This window comes from Eubalaena glacialis, unplaced genomic scaffold (genome assembly GCF_028564815.1).
Source record: "Eubalaena glacialis isolate mEubGla1 unplaced genomic scaffold, mEubGla1.1.hap2.+ XY scaffold_353, whole genome shotgun sequence".
Classification (NCBI taxonomy): Eukaryota; Metazoa; Chordata; class Mammalia; order Artiodactyla; family Balaenidae; genus Eubalaena; species Eubalaena glacialis.
The window spans coordinates 6,266-26,784 of NW_026871306.1; the positions used below are offsets into that span (position 1 = coordinate 6,266).

At 62.4% G+C, this 20,519-nt stretch overlaps 14 non-coding genes across 14 annotated transcripts; 9 read left to right on the plus strand and 5 right to left on the minus strand.

The window, feature by feature from the left end:
- TRNAL-CAG (transfer RNA leucine (anticodon CAG)) lies at positions 1 to 83 on the minus strand. The gene has a single exon. It is a non-coding gene; the product is annotated as a tRNA-Leu (tRNA).
- A 578-nt stretch (positions 84 to 661) lies between these two features.
- TRNAD-GUC (transfer RNA aspartic acid (anticodon GUC)) lies at positions 662 to 733 on the plus strand. Its single transcript has one exon. It is a non-coding gene; the product is annotated as a tRNA-Asp (tRNA).
- An 853-nt stretch (positions 734 to 1,586) lies between these two features.
- TRNAG-UCC (transfer RNA glycine (anticodon UCC)) lies at positions 1,587 to 1,658 on the plus strand. The gene has a single exon. It is a non-coding gene; the product is annotated as a tRNA-Gly (tRNA).
- A 278-nt stretch (positions 1,659 to 1,936) lies between these two features.
- On the plus strand, positions 1,937 to 2,008 carry TRNAE-CUC (transfer RNA glutamic acid (anticodon CUC)). The gene has a single exon. It is a non-coding gene; the product is annotated as a tRNA-Glu (tRNA).
- A 4,135-nt stretch (positions 2,009 to 6,143) lies between these two features.
- On the minus strand, positions 6,144 to 6,214 carry TRNAG-GCC (transfer RNA glycine (anticodon GCC)). Its single transcript has one exon. It is a non-coding gene; the product is annotated as a tRNA-Gly (tRNA).
- A 1,665-nt stretch (positions 6,215 to 7,879) lies between these two features.
- On the minus strand, positions 7,880 to 7,962 carry TRNAL-CAG (transfer RNA leucine (anticodon CAG)). The gene has a single exon. It is a non-coding gene; the product is annotated as a tRNA-Leu (tRNA).
- A 578-nt stretch (positions 7,963 to 8,540) lies between these two features.
- TRNAD-GUC (transfer RNA aspartic acid (anticodon GUC)) lies at positions 8,541 to 8,612 on the plus strand. The gene has a single exon. It is a non-coding gene; the product is annotated as a tRNA-Asp (tRNA).
- Positions 8,613 to 9,441: 829 nt separating this feature from the next.
- TRNAG-UCC (transfer RNA glycine (anticodon UCC)) lies at positions 9,442 to 9,513 on the plus strand. Its single transcript has one exon. It is a non-coding gene; the product is annotated as a tRNA-Gly (tRNA).
- A 278-nt stretch (positions 9,514 to 9,791) lies between these two features.
- On the plus strand, positions 9,792 to 9,863 carry TRNAE-CUC (transfer RNA glutamic acid (anticodon CUC)). The gene has a single exon. It is a non-coding gene; the product is annotated as a tRNA-Glu (tRNA).
- A 4,134-nt stretch (positions 9,864 to 13,997) lies between these two features.
- TRNAG-GCC (transfer RNA glycine (anticodon GCC)) lies at positions 13,998 to 14,068 on the minus strand. Its single transcript has one exon. It is a non-coding gene; the product is annotated as a tRNA-Gly (tRNA).
- Positions 14,069 to 15,741: 1,673 nt separating this feature from the next.
- On the minus strand, positions 15,742 to 15,824 carry TRNAL-CAG (transfer RNA leucine (anticodon CAG)). The gene has a single exon. It is a non-coding gene; the product is annotated as a tRNA-Leu (tRNA).
- Positions 15,825 to 16,402: 578 nt separating this feature from the next.
- TRNAD-GUC (transfer RNA aspartic acid (anticodon GUC)) lies at positions 16,403 to 16,474 on the plus strand. The gene has a single exon. It is a non-coding gene; the product is annotated as a tRNA-Asp (tRNA).
- Positions 16,475 to 17,324: 850 nt separating this feature from the next.
- TRNAG-UCC (transfer RNA glycine (anticodon UCC)) lies at positions 17,325 to 17,396 on the plus strand. Its single transcript has one exon. It is a non-coding gene; the product is annotated as a tRNA-Gly (tRNA).
- Positions 17,397 to 17,674: 278 nt separating this feature from the next.
- On the plus strand, positions 17,675 to 17,746 carry TRNAE-CUC (transfer RNA glutamic acid (anticodon CUC)). The gene has a single exon. It is a non-coding gene; the product is annotated as a tRNA-Glu (tRNA).
- The last annotated feature ends 2,773 nt before the right edge of the window (positions 17,747 to 20,519 follow it).

Here is a 20,519-nt window from a genome sequence, read left to right on the forward strand (position 1 = left end):
TGTCAGGAGTGGGATTCGAACCCACGCCTCCAGGGGAGACTGCGACCTGAACGCAGCGCCTTAGACCGCTCGGCCATCCTGACGGCGGGCCTGGGCGTGCGCGTGGCCGCTGGGCTGGCTGGGACCCGACGCGACGCGAACCCCGGTGCCCTTGGCGGGGCGCGGTGCTCCGCGCCAGGCGCGCGGCCGTCTGGGTGAGCGACAGAACGGGCGCGCGGCGGCCGACGGGGAGCACGGCCAGACGACGCGCCTGGCTGCGCCGCGGTGGCGCCCTCGCCCACCCCTGGCCCCGGACGCAGCCGGGCCGCGTCGGGCCAGCCCCTGCCGCCGACCCCCACCCGCGCGTCTCCTCGCCGGCCATGGCCCGGCGCGCGCCCACCCCCTCCTCGCAGCCTTGCTTTCCGTCTCGGGCCCCCTCCACCCGGCGCGATCCCCGCGTCGGAGGCAGTAGGCAGCGCGCACTCGGAGTTTTCAGGGCCACGCGGGTCCGGGTCCCTGTCGGGGTCGGGGGCTGCTGCTTTGGAGGACGCGGTTGGTGTGGCGTTGGGTCGGGTCGGGTCGGGCACGAGCCGGGCGCCCGTGGTGGGCAGGGGGCCGGAGGGCAGGGGGAGGCGTCGGCAGGCAGCCCGAGAGCGGCCGGGCGCGGGGGCGGTGGCCGCCGTCCTCGTTAGTATAGTGGTGAGTATCCCCGCCTGTCACGCGGGAGACCGGGGTTCGATTCCCCGACGGGGAGGCAACACGCCCTCTTTTGGTGGCTGGCGCCGCTCTCTGTCCTGCCGCCTGGCTCCCAAGGGCCCTTCTTCTCCTCCCTCCGCCCTCCGCCCTCCAGCGAGGCGCAGGGCGCCAGCGCGTGCCCAGCCTGCCCACCCTCGCCCCCCTGCAGCCACCCAGCCCTTCCTCCTCGCCGGGCGCTCAGTCGCCAGGGCCGAGCGACGGCCTCCTCTGGACCCCACAAGCGCCCGATGACATTGCGGCCCGCCCCAAGTGGCTGTCTCAGGGGGCTCCTTGCGTCGCGACGCACAGCTGCGCAGCTATGCACAGCGGCATAGGTGCACAGCTGCCGGGACGGGTGGGAGGCGGATGAGTGCCGTCCCCCTGTCGGTGCGGGGAGTGGCCTGGCCCAGCGCCCGGTGGAGAAGGGCTTTGGCGAGCCGGGGGCTGGAAGACGCGTGCCCCGGGGGCGGGGGCGGGCCGCGGCGTGGAGCGGAGGGCCCTGGAGCAGCAAGGCAGCGAGAGCGCCCCCCTGAGGCGGTCGGGCCGGTGGCCGAGGGCAGCTTCGTAGGGCTGGCGCGGGTGGGGCGCCGGGGAGCCTTGGTGGCGCCTGTGACGTCACAGAGCTGCCGGCCGGCGGGGCGTCGGGGCAGGGCTGCTCCAAGCGGCGGCTGCGGCGGCGGCGGCGGCTGAGGAGGAGGAGGAGGAGGAGGAGGAGGACGAGGAGGAGGACGAGGAAGAGAAAGGGGAGTAGGAGGAGGAAGAGAAGGAGGAGGAGGAGGAGGAGGAGGAGGAGGAGGAGGAGAAGGCGGCGGCGACGAGAGTGCGCTCGGGCGAGCCCGGTGCCGGCGTCTCGGGGCGGCCCGGGCTGTGCAGCGTTGGTGGTATAGTGGTGAGCATAGCTGCCTTCCAAGCAGTTGACCCGGGTTCGATTCCCGGCCAACGCAGCGGGCTGACCTTTTACCGAGCTCCACGGGCGGCCGGCCGGCCGGGGGCCTGTGAGGGAGAGCTGGGAGCAGGGAGCTAGCTGGCCCCAGCGGCTTTTCTTGTGTGTGCGAGAAGCAGGCGCGCAGTGTTCTGAGGGCGCTGCAAGCAGGAAGGACGGTAGGACACGTGGATTGCCAGGGGCGGCGCGTGGCTGGACTTGGAAAGGCCGGGTCTTGGCGCCAAGGTGGCGCCGAGCGGGTGCTATGGGTCCAGCAGGAGCAGTGGTAGAGCCTGACGCTCCCTGGTGGTCTAGTGGTTAGGATTCGGCGCTCTCACCGCCGCGGCCCGGGTTCGATTCCCGGTCAGGGAAGCCTTTCTTCTGCCTCTCTACCTCCCACCGTCCACATCCCACTTTTAGGCCACGCTTGCTCCGCGGCCTCGGCGCCCCGACAAGAGCCGCCCGGTGCCCTGCACCTCCAGCCCAAGCCCTGCCAGGCAACCTCCACCCTCCCTCCCCGGCCAAACCTTTTGGCCGCACTGGCGCGCGCCCACTCGAGGCCTTCGACGTCCCGTGTCTTCCTTTTCGGACGCTTGCCTCAGCCCCAAACACGAGTGGCCGGGGCCGCGCCTCTCGCCGCCGTGGCCGTGGCCACGAGCAAACGCCCCCGCCTGTGTCTGGACTCTCCATCAGCACTGCTTTTCCCCCACGGCGACAGCGGCGGCAGCGCCGACGGCGACGGCGGTGTCACACGCGGTGCCTTCTAACAAAGCCGGATCCCCTGTGGAAAGGAGCACCGGTGGGCAGACGGGTGCTTCGCACCACCGCAGCAGGTTTCCTGAACGCCCTTGCCGGTGCCGTGGGGGTGGCTGACAGTGTGGGATGAAGGTGTTTGTGGCCGCGGTCGGTGGCCACCCCACGCGGGTTAGGGAACGGAGCAGAAGGACCCCATGGAGAGAGGGCGGCGGTGGGCCGCGTGCTGGGAGGTGCGAGGAAGGGCCTGGGGTGTCTGGGTGGAGCGCGGGCAGGAGCGGGAGGTGTTGGGCTGGCGGGGACCTGGCCCGGGAGAGCGGCTGGCCACTCAGGCAGGGGCTCAGCAGAAGCTTGGGGGTGGTGGCAGCACCTGGCCCGGCACGTGTGTACGGGTGGGTCAGATCAGGGGCCGGGGTGGGCCTGGAGTAGGAGTGCGTCTGAGGAGCACTGGCGGAAGTGAGACTTCCGGGCAGGACATGTGACAGTCGGGCCTGGGATACAAGGGGAAGGTGGCGGGGAGAGGGGTCCGAGCCGGCAGGCTGGGGGGAAGGGCGGGGTGTGTGAGTGGGCTGTGGGGCGAGGAAGACGGTGGGAGAGGACCCCTTCGCGGTGGGGTGGCGGGTGAGCGCGCCAGACTGGTGTGCTGTGCGGCAAGGTGGTCAGGCTAACCAGTGGGTTGGGACTGGGGGCGGTGGGTAGGAGGCAGGCAAGAGAAGAGCAGAAACGGAGCGCGCCTCAGGGGCTAGGCGGGGTCCGAATGGGGTGGGGGCATTCTACTGCCCCAGAGACATATACATCACCTCTCATCGGGAGAAACCATCCGGTCTCAGGTGTGTGTGGCGGCGGGGGTGGGGGGAGGAGGGGTTGAGGTTGAAAGAGGCCAAAGGAGAGGTCCCCTATGATCCAGCAATCCCACTCCTGGGTACGTACCCGGCAATGACGAAACAAGAGTGCAAAAAGGCACAAGCACCTCCACGTTCACAGCGGCACTATTTGCAGTAGCCAAGACACGGGAAAAAAACCCAAGTGCCCGTCAACGGGTGGCTAGTACAAGAAGAGGTGGTATATATGTACTATGGGATATTACTCAGCCATTAATAAAAAAGAATGAAATATTGCCATTTGCCACAACAAGAATGCTCCCAGAGAATATTACACTTAGTGAAGTAGGTCCGACAGAGAAGCACAAAGATATGTGGAATCTAAAAAGTACTACCAATGAATCTATGTGCAAAACAGAAACAGACTCACAGACCTAGAAGACACAGTGATGGTTACCCGAGGTAAAAAGGAGGGGTGGAGGGATAAATTAGGAGCTCGATGAACAGATACACAGTACTTCATATAAAGGAGATAAGCAACAAGGATTTCCAGAATAACGCAGGGAGTGATAGTCAATATCCTGCAATAACCTGTAGTGGAAATCAATCTGAAACAATATTAGACATGGAAAACAGTATCCCCCTTGCTGTACACCTGAAACTAACTCAATATTGTTAATCAACTCTTCTTCTTAAACCACGAGTACTAGTACTTATAAGTAAGTAAGTAAGTAAATAAATAAAAACAACGACCAAAATAAACAGGAGAAACATGAGCCATCAGATGATCCAGCAATCCCCGTCGTGGGTACACATCCGCCAAAGAGAAAAACTGTTGTTTGAAGAGATCCACGCACCCCCGTGTTTGCAGCAGCACTGTGTGCCGCAGCCAAGACATAGAAAAAACCCATGTGCCCGTCAACAGTTGGCTGACAGGAAAAGATGCGGTATATATGTACTGTGGAATATTACTCAGCCATTTCAGAAAACGAAATATTGCCATTTGCCACAATAAGGATGGTCCTAGAGAACATTACACTTAGCGAAGTAAGTCTGACAGAGAAGCACAAACATACGTGGAATCTAAAACATAATAGAAAAGAAGGTATGTGCAAAAGAGAAACAGACTCACAGACATAGGAAACACACTGATGGTTCCCCGAGGAGAACGGGAGGGGTGGAGGCATAAATTAGGAGCTGCGATGAACAGATACACCGTACTTCATATAAAAGACATAAGCAACAAGGATTTCCAGAATAACACCGGGAATGATATTCAATATCCTGTAGTAAACTGTAATGGAAAGCAATCTGAAACAATATTAGACATGGAAGACAGTATCCGCTTTGCTGTGCACCTGAAACTAACTCAATATCGTTAATCAACTTTTCTTCCAAAATTACAGCTACTAGTTCTTATAAGTAAATGAATAAGTAAATATTAAATGCATAAATAAAAACAACACACTAAATAAATAGGTGGAATACGAGCTCCCATATGATCCAGCCCTCCCCATCGTGGGTACACATCGGCAAAGGAGAGAAACTGTCATTTGCAGAGATCCATGCACCCCCACGTTCACAGCAGCACTACGGGCCACAGCCAAGACATGGACAAAACCCAAGTGCCCATCAACCGATGGCTGGCACAGGAAGACGTGGTACGTATGTACTGTGGAATATTACTCAGCCATACAAAAGAGTGAGATATTGCCATTTGCACCGATAAGGATGGACCTAGAGTATACTCCACTTAGCGACGTAAGTCAGGCAGAGAAGCACAAAGATATGTGGAATCTAAACCGTACTACAAACGGATGTATGTGCCAAAGAGCAACGGACTCACAGACATGGAAAACACACTGTTCGTTACCCAAGGGGAAAGTGTAGGGCAGGGAAGAATCCGGAGCTGCGATTAACAGAGGGGAAATACTATACATAAAGCACAGAAGCAACAAGGATTTGCCGTACAGCACAGGGAACTGTATTCATATGTCGTGATAACGTATAATGGAAAATAACCTGGAAAAGGACATATAACTGAATCACTTGGCTGTACACCTGAAAGTAACCCAGTATTGTAAATCAACCGTACTGCTACGAAAAGGAGACGAAGACGAAGGGGGAAAAAAGGAGGGCAACGGGACAGAGGCAAGGGCAGGATCCTTGACAACGTAGGATTTGGAAAGGATCGGGGGAAAAGTGGGGAGATAGGGGGTGGGATGGGGGTGTCTGTGGGAGTAGGGTGGAGGCTGAGGTGGTGGTGCCGGTGGTGCTGTCCCGAGGGCTGACGCTGTTGGTGGGAGCAGAGGTTCAGGGGAGGGGGTGGTGTTTGTCGTGCTGATGGTGGTGGTGGCAGTAGTGGTGGAGGAGCGGGCCGGTGTTGGAAACGTATTTCTGTCGAGGGTCAGAACATGAATCTAGAGTGCAGTCTGCGATGATAGTGTGGACTTCTTTTTGAACTCCTCGTGCAAGTGGACGCTTTGGGGACTCTCCAGGAAAATGGGATGTATCACTCCCAGAGGTGGCAACTTCCTTGCTCCTGGTTGTGCAAACATAGTATAACTTTCGCAGTGCGGGCAGAGTGAGGCAGAGAGCTTGGAAACGTGGCGAAAGGTGAAGAGGTTGGGCTGTGCGGGTGCCAGTGTGGGGTGTTCCTTACAGCGAGAAGCGTGACACAAGCGGGGTCGGGGTAAGGACGAGAGCAAGGACAAGGAAGGGGTCTGGGCGTAAGAGTGGCTGAGCCCGCAAGGTGTCAGGTCCTGGAGGCGTGGCTCCCGGGTGTGTGTGGGGTGGGGGCGTCTGCGTGGGAAGGACAGGGGCCGGAAGGTGCGGTGGTGAGCGAGCTGTTGCAGGACCGGTGCCTTGAGTGTGGCAGCGGGGAAGCCCAGCTCCGCTGTGGGGCTGCGGGAACCAAAAGGGGACGCTGCGGCTGCATGGGCCGGGAATCGAACCCGGGCCTCCCGCGTGGCAGGCGAGAATTCTACCACTGAACCACCCATGCACCGATGGCCGCCGGCGCCCGGCGCTGCCCCAGCGGCGCTCGCCGCCAACCGCCGGACCCTGGTCACTGCTCGCCCCGTGGGCATGTGCTCCATTTGAGCAGGAGGCCGACGGGCCACCTGAATGAGAGGCTCCGGGCACGCTGGCGACCCCAGGGCGCGAGGCGGTCGGAAGCACCGAGGGACGAGGGACGGAGGGACGCAGGCGTGCTCGGCCCGTCCCGCGCTTTCTCTGCCGTCCACGGCCGCCGCGAGACTGTCGGTGTCGCCAGAGGAAGCCAGGAGCCGAAGCGGCCTGGCCCGCGCCCGAATCCCAGTCAGGGCAGGCGAGGCGTGGCCGCTGCGGCTGAGCGCCGACGTTCCTCTCAGCAGCCGCCCGGCCCCGACGCACAGCCCCTCTGGCGGCTGGCTTTCTTGCTGGTGCGGGGCGTGCGAGGGCGGGCGGGGGCAGGGATCGGAGCTCGGGGCTGTGCAGGGACCGCGAGCGTGGGAGATGGACACCGGGCACCGCCGCCGCCGCCGCCGCCGCCGCCGCCGCCGTCGCCGAGCGGCGCTCAGGCCACAAGACCAAAGGTGTCTGAGCCTCGCTTCTGCGCTCTGGCCCACCCCTCTCCCGCGGGGTCCCGCTCTGCTGCGTTGGTTGTGAGGAGAAGCACTTGGGCAGACTGGCTGCTGGCTCGCGGACAGCCCGGTGAGGGAGGGAGCGCGCCAGGGTGTGGTTGGGTCCGGCCGGAGCAGCGGCTTCCCCGAGGGACTTGCGCTGTGGCGCCGAGGTGGGTGGCCCGGGCTGGGGGCCGGACGTCTGTGGTGGGTGACAGGGCATCCAGGGCTTCCGCTCACTACTCACTGGAGCACCGTTCCCGGGAGCGACTCCTGCGCCAGGCCCCGTGCAGGGAGGGCCCCCTGTTGGCTGGCCAGCAGGAGGCTGGGCTGCACGCGGCCCGGCAGGCAGGCAGGCAGGCAGGCAGGTAGGCAGGTGTGGTCCGGCCAAGGTCCCAAGGCGAAAAAGCACCGAGGGCACGCACCACAGGCCGGCAAGACGGTGTGGCTGTGGAGGGAATGGAATGGGCAGGCGGGCCGTTGGGGCTGGCGGGAAGGACAGGATGTTGGAAAGAGGGAGAGCTGCTGGTGGCGGAAGTGGAAGAAAGGCTGTGAGAGCGAGTCCGCTGTTCACCGGGCCGAAGTCGGAGGGCGGGCCAGGCGTGGACGGGCTTTCCACACGCGGCCGTTCTGCGTGTGGCGGTGGGGGCGGGGTGGAGCGTGGGAGTGGGAGTGGGAGGGAGGGACGAAGGCAGGCAGGCAGGCAGGCAGGCAGGCAGGCAGGCAGGCAGGAAAACCAGCAGCAGCAGCAGCAGCCGCAAGCAGGTGAGGAAAGATGGGCTGCGAAGGACTGAAGGTTTTTCTGGTGGGGGTGCAGGTAGGAGGGGGCTTAGGAGCTGGCCCCTGGGGAGGGCGTTTGTCCGGAAAGCCAGTCGCCGGAGGGTTCCTAGTGCGCCGTTTCTGCCAGGCCCGCGGCCGTGGCTGAGAAGGTCCCGCGTCTGAGAGGCGTGGATGTCCGGGCCGGAGTTTGGAGAGGCCGCAAGAGTGCAGGGCGCGAACGGACTGGAAGGCAGTAAAGCGCTGCCATAGGGCCGGGTGCGTTTGTCGGGCGGGCCAAAAGGCTGGCTTGTCAGGAGTGGGATTCGAACCCACGCCTCCAGGGGAGACTGCGACCTGAACGCAGCGCCTTAGACCGCTCGGCCATCCTGACGGCGGGCCTGGGCGTGCGCGTGGCCGCTGGGCTGGCTGGGACCCGACGCGACGCGAACCCCGGTGCCCTTGGCGGGGCGCGGTGCTCCGCGCCAGGCGCGCGGCCGTCTGGGTGAGCGACAGAACGGGCGCGCGGCGGCCGACGGGGAGCACGGCCAGACGACGCGCCTGGCTGCGCCGCGGTGGCGCCCTCGCCCACCCCTGGCCCCGGACGCAGCCGGGCCGCGTCGGGCCAGCCCCTGCCGCCGACCCCCACCCGCGCGTCTCCTCGCCGGCCATGGCCCGGCGCGCGCCCACCCCCTCCTCGCAGCCTTGCTTTCCGTCTCGGGCCCCCTCCACCCGGCGCGATCCCCGCGTCGGAGGCAGTAGGCAGCGCGCACTCGGAGTTTTCAGGGCCACGCGGGTCCGGGTCCCTGTCGGGGTCGGGGGCTGCTGCTTTGGAGGACGCGGTTGGTGTGGCGTTGGGTCGGGTCGGGTCGGGCACGAGCCGGGCGCCCGTGGTGGGCAGGGGGCCGGAGGGCAGGGGGAGGCGTCGGCAGGCAGCCCGAGAGCGGCCGGGCGCGGGGGCGGTGGCCGCCGTCCTCGTTAGTATAGTGGTGAGTATCCCCGCCTGTCACGCGGGAGACCGGGGTTCGATTCCCCGACGGGGAGGCAACACGCCCTCTTTTGGTGGCTGGCGCCGCTCTCTGTCCTGCCGCCTGGCTCCCAAGGGCCCTTCTTCTCCTCCCTCCGCCCTCCGCCCTCCAGCGAGGCGCAGGGCGCCAGCGCGTGCCCAGCCTGCCCACCCTCGCCCCCCTGCAGCCACCCAGCCCTTCCTCCTCGCCGGGCGCTCAGTCGCCAGGGCCGAGCGACGGCCTCCTCTGGACCCCACAAGCGCCCGATGACATTGCGGCCCGCCCCAAGTGGCTGTCTCAGGGGGCTCCTTGCGTCGCGACGCACAGCTGCGCAGCTATGCACAGCGGCATAGGTGCACAGCTGCCGGGACGGGTGGGAGGCGGATGAGTGCCGTCCCCCTGTCGGTGCGGGGAGTGGCCTGGCCCAGCGCCCGGTGGAGAAGGGCTTTGGCGAGCCGGGGGCTGGAAGACGCGTGCCCCGGGGGCGGGGGCGGGCCGCGGCGTGGAGCGGAGGGCCCTGGAGCAGCAAGGCAGCGAGAGCGCCCCCCTGAGGCGGTCGGGCCGGTGGCCGAGGGCAGCTTCGTAGGGCTGGCGCGGGTGGGGCGCCGGGGAGCCTTGGTGGCGCCTGTGACGTCACAGAGCTGCCGGCCGGCGGGGCGTCGGGGCAGGGCTGCTCCAAGCGGCGGCTGCGGCGGCGGCGGCTGAGGAGGAGGAGGAGGAGGACGAGGAGGAGGACGAGGAAGAGAAAGGGGAGTAGGAGGAGGAAGAGAAGGAGGAGGAGGAGGAGGAGGAGGAGAAGGCGGCGGCGACGAGAGTGCGCTCGGGCGAGCCCGGTGCCGGCGTCTCGGGGCGGCCCGGGCTGTGCAGCGTTGGTGGTATAGTGGTGAGCATAGCTGCCTTCCAAGCAGTTGACCCGGGTTCGATTCCCGGCCAACGCAGCGGGCTGACCTTTTACCGAGCTCCACGGGCGGCCGGCCGGCCGGGGGCCTGTGAGGGAGAGCTGGGAGCAGGGAGCTAGCTGGCCCCAGCGGCTTTTCTTGTGTGTGCGAGAAGCAGGCGCGCAGTGTTCTGAGGGCGCTGCAAGCAGGAAGGACGGTAGGACACGTGGATTGCCAGGGGCGGCGCGTGGCTGGACTTGGAAAGGCCGGGTCTTGGCGCCAAGGTGGCGCCGAGCGGGTGCTATGGGTCCAGCAGGAGCAGTGGTAGAGCCTGACGCTCCCTGGTGGTCTAGTGGTTAGGATTCGGCGCTCTCACCGCCGCGGCCCGGGTTCGATTCCCGGTCAGGGAAGCCTTTCTTCTGCCTCTCTACCTCCCACCGTCCACATCCCACTTTTAGGCCACGCTTGCTCCGCGGCCTCGGCGCCCCGACAAGAGCCGCCCGGTGCCCTGCACCTCCAGCCCAAGCCCTGCCAGGCAACCTCCACCCTCCCTCCCCGGCCAAACCTTTTGGCCGCACTGGCACGCGCCCACTCGAGGCCTTCGACGTCCCGTGTCTTCCTTTTCGGACGCTTGCCTCAGCCCCAAACACGAGTGGCCGGGGCCGCGCCTCTCGCCGCCGTGGCCGTGGCCACGAGCAAACGCCCCCGCCTGTGTCTGGACTCTCCATCAGCACTGCTTTTCCCCCACGGCGACAGCGGCGGCAGCGCCGACGGCGACGGCGGTGTCACACGCGGTGCCTTCTAACAAAGCCGGATCCCCTGTGGAAAGGAGCACCGGTGGGCAGACGGGTGCTTCGCACCACCGCAGCAGGTTTCCTGAACGCCCTTGCCGGTGCCGTGGGGGTGGCTGACAGTGTGGGATGAAGGTGTTTGTGGCCGCGGTCGGTGGCCACCCCACGCGGGTTAGGGAACGGAGCAGAAGGACCCCATGGAGAGAGGGCGGCGGTGGGCCGCGTGCTGGGAGGTGCGAGGAAGGGCCTGGGGTGTCTGGGTGGAGCGCGGGCAGGAGCGGGAGGTGTTGGGCTGGCGGGGACCTGGCCCGGGAGAGCGGCTGGCCACTCAGGCAGGGGCTCAGCAGAAGCTTGGGGGTGGTGGCAGCACCTGGCCCGGCACGTGTGTACGGGTGGGTCAGATCAGGGGCCGGGGTGGGCCTGGAGTAGGAGTGCGTCTGAGGAGCACTGGCGGAAGTGAGACTTCCGGGCAGGACATGTGACAGTCGGGCCTGGGATACAAGGGGAAGGTGGCGGGGAGAGGGGTCCGAGCCGGCAGGCTGGGGGGAAGGGCGGGGTGTGTGAGTGGGCTGTGGGGCGAGGAAGACGGTGGGAGAGGACCCCTTCGCGGTGGGGTGGCGGGTGAGCGCGCCAGACTGGTGTGCTGTGCGGCAAGGTGGTCAGGCTAACCAGTGGGTTGGGACTGGGGGCGGTGGGTAGGAGGCAGGCAAGAGAAGAGCAGAAACGGAGCGCGCCTCAGGGGCTAGGCGGGGTCCGAATGGGGTGGGGGCATTCTACTGCCCCAGAAACATATACATCACCTCTCATCGGGAGAAACCATCCGGTCTCAGGTGTGTGTGGCGGCGGGGGTGGGGGGAGGAGGGGTTGAGGTTGAAAGAGGCCAAAGGAGAGGTCCCCTATGATCCAGCAATCCCACTCCTGGGTACGTACCCGGCAATGACGAAACAAGAGTGCAAAAAGGCACAAGCACCTCCACGTTCACAGCGGCACTATTTGCAGTAGCCAAGACACGGGAAAAAACCCAAGTGCCCGTCAACGGGTGGCTAGCACAAGAAGAGGTGGTATATATGTACTATGGGATATTACTCAGCCATTAATAAAAAAGAATGAAATATTGCCATTTGCCGCAACAAGAATGCTCCCAGAGAATATTACACTTAGTGAAGTAGGTCCGACAGAGAAGCACAAAGATATGTGGAATCTAAAAAGTACTACCAATGAATCTATGTGCAAAACAGAAACAGACTCACAGACCTAGAAGACACAGTGATGGTTACCCGAGGTAAAAAGGAGGGGTGGAGGGATAAATTAGGAGCTCGATGAACAGATACACAGTACTTCATATAAAGGAGATAAGCAACAAGGATTTCCAGAATAACGCAGGGAGTGATAGTCAATATCCTGCAATAACCTGTAGTGGAAATCAATCTGAAACAATATTAGACATGGAAAACAGTATCCCCCTTGCTGTACACCTGAAACTAACTCAATATTGTTAATCAACTCTTCTTCTTAAACCACGAGTACTAGTACTTATAAGTAAGTAAGTAAGTAAATAAATAAAAACAACGACCAAAATAAACAGGAGAAACATGAGCCATCAGATGATCCAGCAATCCCCGTCGTGGGTACACATCCGCCAAAGAGAAAAACTGTTGTTTGAAGAGATCCACGCACCCCCGTGTTTGCAGCAGCACTGTGTGCCGCAGCCAAGACATAGAAAAAACCCATGTGCCCGTCAACAGTTGGCTGACAGGAAGAGATGCGGTATATATGTACTGTGGAATATTACTCAGCCATTTCAGAAAACGAAATATTGCCATTTGCCACAATAAGGATGGTCCTAGAGAACATTACACTTAGCGAAGTAAGTCTGACAGAGAAGCACAAACATACGTGGAATCTAAAACATAATAGAAAAGAAGGTATGTGCAAAAGAGAAACAGACTCACAGACATAGGAAACACACTGATGGTTCCCCGAGGAGAACGGGAGGGGTGGAGGCATAAATTAGGAGCTGCGATGAACAGATACACCGTACTTCATATAAAAGACATAAGCAACAAGGATTTCCAGAATAACACCGGGAATGATATTCAATATCCTGTAGTAAACTGTAATGGAAAGCAATCTGAAACAATATTAGACATGGAAGACAGTATCCGCTTTGCTGTGCACCTGAAACTAACTCAATATCGTTAATCAACTTTTCTTCCAAAATTACAGCTACTAGTTCTTATAAGTAAATGAATAAGTAAATATTAAATGCATAAATAAAAACAACACACTAAATAAATAGGTGGAATACGAGCTCCCATATGATCCAGCCCTCCCCATCGTGGGTACACATCGGCAAAGGAGAGAAACTGTCATTTGCAGAGATCCATGCACCCCCACGTTCACAGCAGCACTACGGGCCACAGCCAAGACATGGACAAAACCCAAGTGCCCATCAACCGATGGCTGGCACAGGAAGACGTGGTACGTATGTACTGTGGAATATTACTCAGCCATACAAAAGAGTGAGATATTGCCATTTGCACCGATAAGGATGGACCTAGAGTATACTCCACTTAGCGACGTAAGTCAGGCAGAGAAGCACAAAGATATGTGGAATCTAAACCGTACTACAAACGGATGTATGTGCCAAAGAGCAACGGACTCACAGACATGGAAAACACACTGTTCGTTACCCAAGGGGAAAGTGTAGGGCAGGGAAGAATCCGGAGCTGCGATTAACAGAGGGGAAATACTATACATAAAGCACAGAAGCAACAAGGATTTGCCGTACAGCACAGGGAACTGTATTCATATGTCGTGATAACGTATAATGGAAAATAACCTGGAAAAGGACATATAACTGAATCACTTGGCTGTACACCTGAAAGTAACCCAGTATTGTAAATCAACCGTACTGCTACGAAAAGGAGACGAAGACGAAGGGGGAAAAAAGGAGGGCAACGGGACAGAGGCAAGGGCAGGATCCTTGACAACGTAGGATTTGGAAAGGATCGGGGGAAAAGTGGGGAGATAGGGGGTAGGATGGGGGTGTCTGTGGGAGTAGGGTGGAGGCTGAGGTGGTGGTGCCGGTGGTGCTGTCCCGAGGGCTGACGCTGTTGGTGGGAGCAGAGGTTCAGGGGAGGGGGTGGTGTTTGTCGTGCTGATGGTGGTGGTGGCAGTAGTGGTGGAGGAGCGGGCCGGTGTTGGAAACGTATTTCTGTCGAGGGTCAGAACATGAATCTAGAGTGCAGTCTGCGATGATAGTGTGGACTTCTTTTTGAACTCCTCGTGCAAGTGGACGCTTTGGGGACTCTCCAGGAAAATGGGATGTATCACTCCCAGAGGTGGCAACTTCCTTGCTCCTGGTTGTGCAAACATAGTATAACTTTCGCAGTGCGGGCAGAGTGAGGCAGAGAGCTTGGAAACGTGGCGAAAGGTGAAGAGGTTGGGCTGTGCGGGTGCCAGTGTGGGGTGTTCCTTACAGCGAGAAGCGTGACACAAGCGGGGTCGGGGTAAGGACGAGAGCAAGGACAAGGAAGGGGTCTGGGCGTAAGAGTGGCTGAGCCCGCAAGGTGTCAGGTCCTGGAGGCGTGGCTCCCGGGTGTGTGTGGGGTGGGGGCGTCTGCGTGGGAAGGACAGGGGCCGGAAGGTGCGGTGGTGAGCGAGCTGTTGCAGGACCGGTGCCTTGAGTGTGGCAGCGGGGAAGCCCAGCTCCGCTGTGGGGCTGCGGGAACCAAAAGGGGACGCTGCGGCTGCATGGGCCGGGAATCGAACCCGGGCCTCCCGCGTGGCAGGCGAGAATTCTACCACTGAACCACCCATGCACCGATGGCCGCCGGCGCCCGGCGCTGCCCCAGCGGCGCTCGCCGCCAACCGCCGGACCCTGGTCACTGCTCGCCCCGTGGGCATGTGCTCCATTTGAGCAGGAGGCCGACGGGCCACCTGAATGAGAGGCTCCGGGCACGCTGGCGACCCCAGGGCGCGAGGCGGTCGGAAGCACCGAGGGACGAGGGACGGAGGGACGCAGGCGTGCTCGGCCCGTCCCGCGCTTTCTCTGCCGTCCACGGCCGCCGCGAGACTGTCGGTGTCGCCAGAGGAAGCCAGGAGCCGAAGCGGCCTGGCCCGCGCCCGAATCCCAGTCAGGGCAGGCGAGGCGTGGCCGCTGCGGCTGAGCGCCGACGTTCCTCTCAGCAGCCGCCCGGCCCCGACGCACAGCCCCTCTGGCGGCTGGCTTTCTTGCTGGTGCGGGGCGTGCGAGGGCGGGCGGGGGCAGGGATCGGAGCTCGGGGCTGTGCAGGGACCGCGAGCGTGGGAGATGGACACCGGGCACCGCCGCCGCCGCCGCCGCCGCCGCCGCCGCCGTCGCCGAGCGGCGCTCAGGCCACAGGACCAAAGGTGTCTGAGCCTCGCTTCTGCGCTCTGGCCCACCCCTCTCCCGCGGGGTCCCGCTCTGCTGCGTTGGTTGTGAGGAGAAGCACTTGGGCAGACTGGCTGCTGGCTCGCGGACAGCCCGGTGAGGGAGGGAGCGCGCCAGGGTGTGGTTGGGTCCGGCCGGAGCAGCGGCTTCCCCGAGGGACTTGCGCTGTGGCGCCGAGGTGGGTGGCCCGGGCTGGGGGCCGGACGTCTGTGGTGGGTGACAGGGCATCCAGGGCTTCCGCTCACTACTCACTGGAGCACCGTTCCCGGGAGCGACTCCTGCGCCAGGCCCCGTGCAGGGAGGGCCCCCTGTTGGCTGGCCAGCAGGAGGCTGGGCTGCACGCGGCCCGGCAGGCAGGCAGGCAGGCAGGCAGGCAGGCAGGCAGGTAGGCAGGTGTGGTCCGGCCAAGGTCCCAAGGCGAAAAAGCACCGAGGGCACGCACCACAGGCCGGCAAGACGGTGTGGCTGTGGAGGGAATGGAATGGGCAGGCGGGCCGTTGGGGCTGGCGGGAAGGACAGGATGTTGGAAAGAGGGAGAGCTGCTGGTGGCGGAAGTGGAAGAAAGGCTGTGAGAGCGAGTCCGCTGTTCACCGGGCCGAAGTCGGAGGGCGGGCCAGGCGTGGACGGGCTTTCCACACGCGGCCGTTCTGCGTGTGGCGGTGGGGGCGGGGTGGAGCGTGGGAGTGGGAGTGGGAGGGAGGGACGAAGGCAGGCAGGCAGGCAGGCAGGCAGGCAGGCAGGCAGGAAAACCAGCAGCAGCAGCAGCAGCCGCAAGCAGGTGAGGAAAGATGGGCTGCGAAGGACTGAAGGTTTTTCTGGTGGGGGTGCAGGTAGGAGGGGGCTTAGGAGCTGGCCCCTGGGGAGGGCGTTTGTCCGGAAAGCCAGTCGCCGGAGGGTTCCTAGTGCGCCGTTTCTGCCAGGCCCGCGGCCGTGGCTGAGAAGGTCCCGCGTCTGAGAGGCGTGGATGTCCGGGCCGGAGTTTGGAGAGGCCGCAAGAGTGCAGGGCGCGAACGGACTGGAAGGCAGTAAAGCGCTGCCATAGGGCCGGGTGCGTTTGTCGGGCGGGCCAAAAGGCTGGCTTGTCAGGAGTGGGATTCGAACCCACGCCTCCAGGGGAGACTGCGACCTGAACGCAGCGCCTTAGACCGCTCGGCCATCCTGACGGCGGGCCTGGGCGTGCGCGTGGCCGCTGGGCTGGCTGGGACCCGACGCGACGCGAACCCCGGTGCCCTTGGCGGGGCGCGGTGCTCCGCGCCAGGCGCGCGGCCGTCTGGGTGAGCGACAGAACGGGCGCGCGGCGGCCGACGGGGAGCACGGCCAGACGACGCGCCTGGCTGCGCCGCGGTGGCGCCCTCGCCCACCCCTGGCCCCGGACGCAGCCGGGCCGCGTCGGGCCAGCCCCTGCCGCCGACCCCCACCCGCGCGTCTCCTCGCCGGCCATGGCCCGGCGCGCGCCCACCCCCTCCTCGCAGCCTTGCTTTCCGTCTCGGGCCCCCTCCACCCGGCGCGATCCCCGCGTCGGAGGCAGTAGGCAGCGCGCACTCGGAGTTTTCAGGGCCACGCGGGTCCGGGTCCCTGTCGGGGTCGGGGGCTGCTGCTTTGGAGGACGCGGTTGGTGTGGCGTTGGGTCGGGTCGGGTCGGGCACGAGCCGGGCGCCCGTGGTGGGCAGGGGGCCGGAGGGCAGGGGGAGGCGTCGGCAGGCAGCCCGAGAGCGGCCGGGCGCGGGGGCGGTGGCCGCCGTCCTCGTTAGTATAGTGGTGAGTATCCCCGCCTGTCACGCGGGAGACCGGGGTTCGATTCCCCGACGGGGAGGCAACACGCCCTCTTTTGGTGGCTGGCGCCGCTCTCTGTCCTGCCGCCTGGCTCCCAAGGGCCCTTCTTCTCCTCCCTCCGCCCTCCGCCCTCCAGCGAGGCGCAGGGCGCCAGCGCGTGCCCAGCCTGCCCACCCTCGCCCCCCTGCAGCCACCCAGCCCTTCCTCCTCGCCGGGCGCTCAGTCGCCAGGGCCGAGCGACGGCCTCCTCTGGACCCCACAAGCGCCCGATGACATTGCGGCCCGCCCCAAGTGGCTGTCTCAGGGGGCTCCTTGCGTCGCGACGCACAGCTGCGCAGCTATGCACAGCGGCATAGGTGCACAGCTGCCGGGACGGGTGGGAGGCGGATGAGTGCCGTCCCCCTGTCGGTGCGGGGAGTGGCCTGGCCCAGCGCCCGGTGGAGAAGGGCTTTGGCGAGCCGGGGGCTGGAAGACGCGTGCCCCGGGGGCGGGGGCGGGCCGCGGCGTGGAGCGGAGGGCCCTGGAGCAGCAAGGCAGCGAGAGCGCCCCCCTGAGGCGGTCGGGCCGGTGGCCGAGGGCAGCTTCGTAGGGCTGGCGCGGGTGGGGCGCCGGGGAGCCTTGGTGGCGCCTGTGACGTCACAGAGCTGCCGGCCGGCGGGGCGTCGGGGCAGGGCTGCTCCAAGCGGCGGCTGCGGCGGCGGCGGCGGCTGAGGAGGAGGAGGAGGAGGAGGAGGACGAGGAGGAGGACGAGGAAGAGAAAGGGGAGTAGGAGGAGGAAGAGAAGGAGGAGGAGGAGGAGGAGGAGGAGGAGGAGGAGGAGAAGGCGGCGGCGACGAGAGTGCGCTCGGGCGAGCCCGGTGCCGGCGTCTCGGGGCGGCCCGGGCTGTGCAGCGTTGGTGGTATAGTGGTGAGCATAGCTGCCTTCCAAGCAGTTGACCCGGGTTCGATTCCCGGCCAACGCAGCGGGCTGACCTTTTACCGAGCTCCACGGGCGGCCGGCCGGCCGGGGGCCTGTGAGGGAGAGCTGGGAGCAGGGAGCTAGCTGGCCCCAGCGGCTTTTCTTGTGTGTGCGAGAAGCAGGCGCGCAGTGTTCTGAGGGCGCTGCAAGCAGGAAGGACGGTAGGACACGTGGATTGCCAGGGGCGGCGCGTGGCTGGACTTGGAAAGGCCGGGTCTTGGCGCCAAGGTGGCGCCGAGCGGGTGCTATGGGTCCAGCAGGAGCAGTGGTAGAGCCTGACGCTCCCTGGTGGTCTAGTGGTTAGGATTCGGCGCTCTCACCGCCGCGGCCCGGGTTCGATTCCCGGTCAGGGAAGCCTTTCTTCTGCCTCTCTACCTCCCACCGTCCACATCCCACTTTTAGGCCACGCTTGCTCCGCGGCCTCGGCGCCCCGACAAGAGCCGCCCGGTGCCCTGCACCTCCAGCCCAAGCCCTGCCAGGCAACCTCCACCCTCCCTCCCCGGCCAAACCTTTTGGCCGCACTGGCGCGCGCCCACTCGAGGCCTTCGACGTCCCGTGTCTTCCTTTTCGGACGCTTGCCTCAGCCCCAAACACGAGTGGCCGGGGCCGCGCCTCTCGCCGCCGTGGCCGTGGCCACGAGCAAACGCCCCCGCCTGTGTCTGGACTCTCCATCAGCACTGCTTTTCCCCCACGGCGACAGCGGCGGCAGCGCCGACGGCGACGGCGGTGTCACACGCGGTGCCTTCTAACAAAGCCGGATCCCCTGTGGAAAGGAGCACCGGTGGGCAGACGGGTGCTTCGCACCACCGCAGCAGGTTTCCTGAACGCCCTTGCCGGTGCCGTGGGGGTGGCTGACAGTGTGGGATGAAGGTGTTTGTGGCCGCGGTCGGTGGCCACCCCACGCGGGTTAGGGAACGGAGCAGAAGGACCCCATGGAGAGAGGGCGGCGGTGGGCCGCGTGCTGGGAGGTGCGAGGAAGGGCCTGGGGTGTCTGGGTGGAGCGCGGGCAGGAGCGGGAGGTGTTGGGCTGGCGGGGACCTGGCCCGGGAGAGCGGCTGGCCACTCAGGCAGGGGCTCAGCAGAAGCTTGGGGGTGGTGGCAGCACCTGGCCCGGCACGTGTGTACGGGTGGGTCAGATCAGGGGCCGGGGTGGGCCTGGAGTAGGAGTGCGTCTGAGGAGCACTGGCGGAAGTGAGACTTCCGGGCAGGACATGTGACAGTCGGGCCTGGGATACAAGGGGAAGGTGGCGGGGAGAGGGGTCCGAGCCGGCAGGCTGGGGGGAAGGGCGGGGTGTGTGAGTGGGCTGTGGGGCGAGGAAGACGGTGGGAGAGGACCCCTTCGCGGTGGGGTGGCGGGTGAGCGCGCCAGACTGGTGTGCTGTGCGGCAAGGTGGTCAGGCTAACCAGTGGGTTGGGACTGGGGGCGGTGGGTAGGAGGCAGGCAAGAGAAGAGCAGAAACGGAGCGCGCCTCAGGGGCTAGGCGGGGTCCGAATGGGGTGGGGGCATTCTACTGCCCCAGAGACATATACATCACCTCTCATCGGGAGAAACCATCCGGTCTCAGGTGTGTGTGGCGGCGGGGGTGGGGGGAGGAGGGGTTGAGGTTGAAAGAGGCCAAAGGAGAGGTCCCCTATGATCCAGCAATCCCACTCCTGGGTACGTACCCGGCAATGACGAAACAAGAGTGCAAAAAGGCACAAGCACCTCCACGTTCACAGCGGCACTATTTGCAGTAGCCAAGACACGGGAAAAAACCCAAGTGCCCGTCAACGGGTGGCTAGTACAAGAAGAGGTGGTATATATGTACTATGGGATATTACTCAGCCATTAATAAAAAAGAATGAAATATTGCCATTTGCCGCAACAAGAATGCTCCCAGAGAATATTACACTTAGTGAAGTAGGTCCGACAGAGAAGCACAAAGATATGTGGAATCTAAAAAGTACTACCAATGAATCTATGTGCAAAACAGAAACAGACTCACAGACCTAGAAGACACAGTGATGGTTACCCGAGGTAAAAAGGAGGGGTGGAGGGATAAATTAGGAGCTCGATGAACAGATACACAGTACTTCATATAAAGGAGATAAGCAACAAGGATTTCCAGAATAACGCAGGGAGTGATAGTCAATATCCTGCAATAACCTGTAGTGGAAATCAATCTGAAACAATATTAGACATGGAAAACAGTATCCCCCTTGCTGTACACCTGAAACTAACTCAATATTGTTAATCAACTCTTCTTCTTAAACCACGAGTACTAGTACTTATAAGTAAGTAAGTAAGTAAATAAATAAAAACAACGACCAAAATAAACAGGAGAAACATGAGCCATCAGATGATCCAGCAATCCCCGTCGTGGGTACACATCCGCCAAAGAGAAAAACTGTTGTTTGAAGAGATCCACGCACCCCCGTGTTTGCAGCAGCACTGTGTGCCGCAGCCAAGACATAGAAAAAACCCATGTGCCCGTCAACAGTTGGCTGACAGGAAAAGATGCGGTATATATGTACTGTGGAATATTACTCAGCCATTTCAGAAAACGAAATATTGCCATTTGCCACAATAAGGATGGTCCTAGAGAACATTACACTTAGCGAAGTAAGTCTGACAGAGAAGCACAAACATACGTGGAATCTAAAACATAATAGAAAAGAAGGTATGTGCAAAAGAGAAACAGACTCACAGACATAGGAAACACACTGATGGTTCCCCGAGGAGAACGGGAGGGGTGGAGGCATAAATTAGGAGCTGCGATGAACAGATACACCGTACTTCATATAAAAGACATAAGCAACAAGGATTTCCAGAATAACACCGGGAATGATATTCAATATCCTGTAGTAAACTGTAATGGAAAGCAATCTGAAACAATATTAGACATGGAAGACAGTATCCGCTTTGCTGTGCACCTGAAACTAACTCAATATCGTTAATCAACTTTTCTTCCAAAATTACAGCTACTAGTTCTTATAAGTAAATGAATAAGTAAATATTAAATGCATAAATAAAAACAACACACTAAATAAATAGGTGGAATACGAGCTCCCATATGATCCAGCCCTCCCCATCGTGGGTACACATCGGCAAAGGAGAGAAACTGTCATTTGCAGAGATCCATGCACC